At 45.2% G+C, this 3932-nt stretch overlaps 1 protein-coding gene across 1 annotated transcript in view; it reads right to left on the minus strand.

Annotated features, from left to right (window-relative positions):
• Positions 1-3932, minus strand: part of Snd1 (staphylococcal nuclease and tudor domain containing 1) — a 445827-nt gene that overhangs the window by 31293 nt on the left and 410602 nt on the right. The window lies entirely within an intron of this gene.

Here is a 3932-nt window from a genome sequence, read left to right on the forward strand (position 1 = left end):
AAAAAAAAAAAAAAAAAAAAAAAAAGGACTATGGAGAACCTCAGCATCTTACATCTTCTTGAGGTGCAAGTATATGAGATGGGGCTAATGTGCCCATCTCACCATCCTCGTTTCCTCTGACTTTCCCTCTGCTCTGGCTCAGTGGATGCGCTTGCTGTGTAAGCTGCCCAACTCACCTTCTATATTCCTGTCTGTCCCTGAGACCACAAGCCTGCACCAGCGTTGCAATGGCCTGATAAACAGTGTCCCCTCCAATGCCACAGGGAGAAGGCAGAGCCCACTATGTGCAAAAGGAAGATGAAGGTGATCTTCCAGCAAGTGCCACCCAGGAATGCAGAGTAAAAATATGGACAACAGTTTTCAAGGGGCCCCACACTGCTTTTGTTTCCAGGAAGTCTACCCCGATTCGCTCTCCCTAAAAGTAACTTCATCCTATGTCAATCTGCTCTTGCAAACCTATTACCTTTTACAGTTTTGCTTTCTGAATAAAAGCATATGTTCTCCTGTGCCTTTTGAACTCATCCCTGGTTCCCAGAGCCTGCACAATGAAGCAGGATTCTAGGTGATGCTGGAAGGGGCTTGAAGGAAAAGGATCCTGGAGTTCTGGGGGAGATCATGCTTGGCAGGACTCCTGTGCTCCTGGGTAGCACCTTCATGTGGCTGTATCCCTCCCTGGTTTCTGTTCAGAGCTTTCCTAACAAAGTCAGCATCCATGGCTGGGTAACAGCAGAAAATGCAGGTTAAAGTTATAATACAGTATGCTGTGTGGGAAGGCTGCCAGTGTGGCTCAGAAAGATATGGCAGGCTGGAGAATCACCAGGAATGCCCAGTTGGGCTCATGAAAGAGATGAAAACATCCAATGATAATTAGTATTCTTCAAAATGGGAAGACAAATACCAAGGGGACAGAAATGTACAAAAATCAGTAAGGGAATATAAATAGATCTAGGAATCACCGTAATCAACCAACCAACCAACAAACCAAGAAATAGTTATTTGGCATTATTAAGTGGAAAAGCATCCCATTAAGCACTATAGTAGATCTACAAGAAGAGAAAACTTGTCTTCCAAGAGCCTGGATTTAGCTGAGAAGACATGATGAGGCCACATCATGTCAGTTAGTGACAAAATGCCATGTGAAACCCATGACATCAGAATTGGTGCACACAGCAAGTACAAGAAGGGTTCCTAGGAGAGGGCTCTGAGGGCTGGTGAGTTGGAAAACTCCTCAGGAAGGGGAAGGCCTTAAAGGATAGCTGGACTTCACAGCTGGCAGAAAGGCACATACATTCTAGTCTAAGGAAATGCTTTGGAAATGTATTACCTTAGGTTATGAGGAATGAGGATAGAATTTCAGGACAGAAAGTGACACTGAGGCCAGGCATGGTGGAAATATGTTATGAGAGAGGAAGAGGGGATGATGGAGCAAGCAGGGGCCAGGAGGAGGTACAAGCAACTCAGAAAACCAGCTTGACCTTGAGAGAAGGGGTGACCATGCACATCAAGAGCCCAACCCTCTTTTTATGCAGACCAGGGATAGATGAATCAGGGGCTGGATTCTGTATATTTGCAGGAAGGCTGGAAGGAAAGAAAGAAGGGTAGGAACCTGAACAAGAGACACGAAATATTGTGTTATGGTCAGAAAGGCTGGGAAAAGGATTGGGGAGAAATGAAAGCATAGTGGTAGCTTGTCAGTGGACCAGGGAAGATGCTGGCTTAAGAGTCAGAATGTGCAGGGGAGAGATCAAAAGGGCCAGAAAGCATGAAAAAAAGGTTAAAGTCTCAGCCATTACAAAATTTGCTCTGCCAGCTTGGGTTTTCACTCTTTCCCACATGAAAGACAAGTTTAGTGCTCTGTGCCTTGTCCTACCTTCTCCACCTGTCCCCATGCCAACATTTTCCTCCTGATTTGGGGGATTACATCTATTTGTAGATCTGCACAGTGGTTACCAGCAAGAGCTCTAAAGACAGGCTAGTGGGGTTCAATTTCAGCCTCTGCCATTTAATAACCACAGGAGCGTCAACGTAGGTCTCTGGGCTTCAGTTTCTTCAAGATGTGACATGGAGTGACACAGGTGAGCATCAGTTTCCTAAGATTTAGGTGAGCTAATATCTAGCTCATGGAACCATGTCCAGGGAACAGTAAGGACTCAACAAATGCTGGCTCTTCTCACTAGGTAAAGCTCAGGGAGTGACAGAAACCTATTCTGGATGTGTACATATCATAGGGTGACCAAGCTCTGTGGTTTTCTGAGGAAAACAATGATAGGTGCTTAACCAATATATGGCCTGGCTTGCTCCTGCCTCAGCAGAAGGTCTGGCCCCTGTGACTTTCAGTATTGTACGAAATCTTCCCGAGAGAGGGAAGGGTATGAAATAAACACACTGAGTCCTGGCCTTAGCACCAGCCCCTGAACACACTGCTGAGCTGAAGCAGGGAAGCTTTTAACATCAAGTGGGCAAGGGGGATTTGTTCAGTTTCAGTCCCCCACCTCTTACACTCTTCTTGCCACAAAGATTCTGATCTGGCTCCAAACACACTCTGAGGCTTCTTGTCCTGTGTCCTGCCTTTCATGCTAGAGATGTCTCAATATCCATTCTCCCTTTTCCTATTTGTTATTCCAGGGGTCAGGACAGCTAGCTCCAAGATTACATTTCCCAGTCTGCTCTTTGACCACACCACTGAGTTTCAGCAGGAATTCTAGGGTGGAACTTGTAGGAAACCAGTTGCTTTCTTTGCATATCCCCTCTTTTGGTTTCTTGACTAGTAGGAAGATGGAAAGGGCTGCAGCCCTACAGGTACCCTGCACCTCGAGACCAGTTGAGCACAACCAAGGGACTGGATCTGACACTGGGAGTCACTGTTCCCATTCTGGACTGCCTACCTTTCAGCTTCTTTTATGAGAAGGAAGAAAATGGTCATCTTGTTTAAGTAAATGTTTTTGGTTTACATCAGTAGATGTACATGTAATTCCCAACTACTGCACTATGCTCTCCCTGGAACACATGTTCCTCTGCCCTGGGCTGGACTAACACCCACATGTCCCTACCAACTAAGCTTGAGCAGCACTTCCTGTAGGTAGTCTTTTCTGAGTTCCTACTTGTGCTCTGAGCGAACCTTGATCACCAAGGAGCAGGTCACAGCCTTCTTGTGATTGCCGAGGAGCTCAAGACTGCTAACTTCTTGATGGCAGAAAACACAGCTAGCTTGGCCTTATGGTCCCAACTCCTACGTGGCACCTGACACACAGAAGGTCCACATATGTTTATTAAATGGATCAAATGAAAAGGACACACAGGTGCCAATCACTGGCACTTATTGATTTGTCATTGCTTTCAAGAATGTTTGATACAAACAACAAAAAAGGAAGATAATTGTAGAAAAAGCCCTTTTTTGTTTTGACTGAACCAAACATAGTCCTGGACACGTAGTCCCTGGGGTAATGGCCTGTTCCATTATGGCTGTACGTGTTCCACTGATGGCCTCGAGCACACATTCTGTCCAACTGCCAGGCTTGGCACGGGGTGGATCATAAATGCTCTAGGTCAGAGGCTCTGGAGTTGTCAGTTCCACATCCAAAAACTAGACCAGCAGCTTATTACCAGGAAGAGTGAAGGGAACCTATGCTCTGTAAATATTTCCAATGTGCCTTGTGCTGTATCAGCCTCGCAGGCATGCATGTGGTCTTGCTTAACTATTCTGTGAAGTGGGTTCTGTTGGCCCATTTTACTGATAGAGAACTAGAGGTTTAGACACTTAAAGAATGGGTGAGAAGTCACACAGAAGTTCTGGTTGTGCTATCACTGCACACCAGGTTGACTATAGATAATAGCAATGTATGAAAGATTTCAGGTTTTCACCATAAAGTAATAGTAAATGTTTGAGGAGACAGGTAAACATTTACAATGTATATGTATATGTATGTATATAT

The sequence above is a fragment of the Fukomys damarensis genome, unplaced genomic scaffold (genome assembly GCF_012274545.1).
Source record: "Fukomys damarensis isolate Sample0158 unplaced genomic scaffold, DMR_v1.0_HiC HiC_scaffold_4, whole genome shotgun sequence".
Taxonomy (NCBI): Eukaryota; Metazoa; Chordata; class Mammalia; order Rodentia; family Bathyergidae; genus Fukomys; species Fukomys damarensis.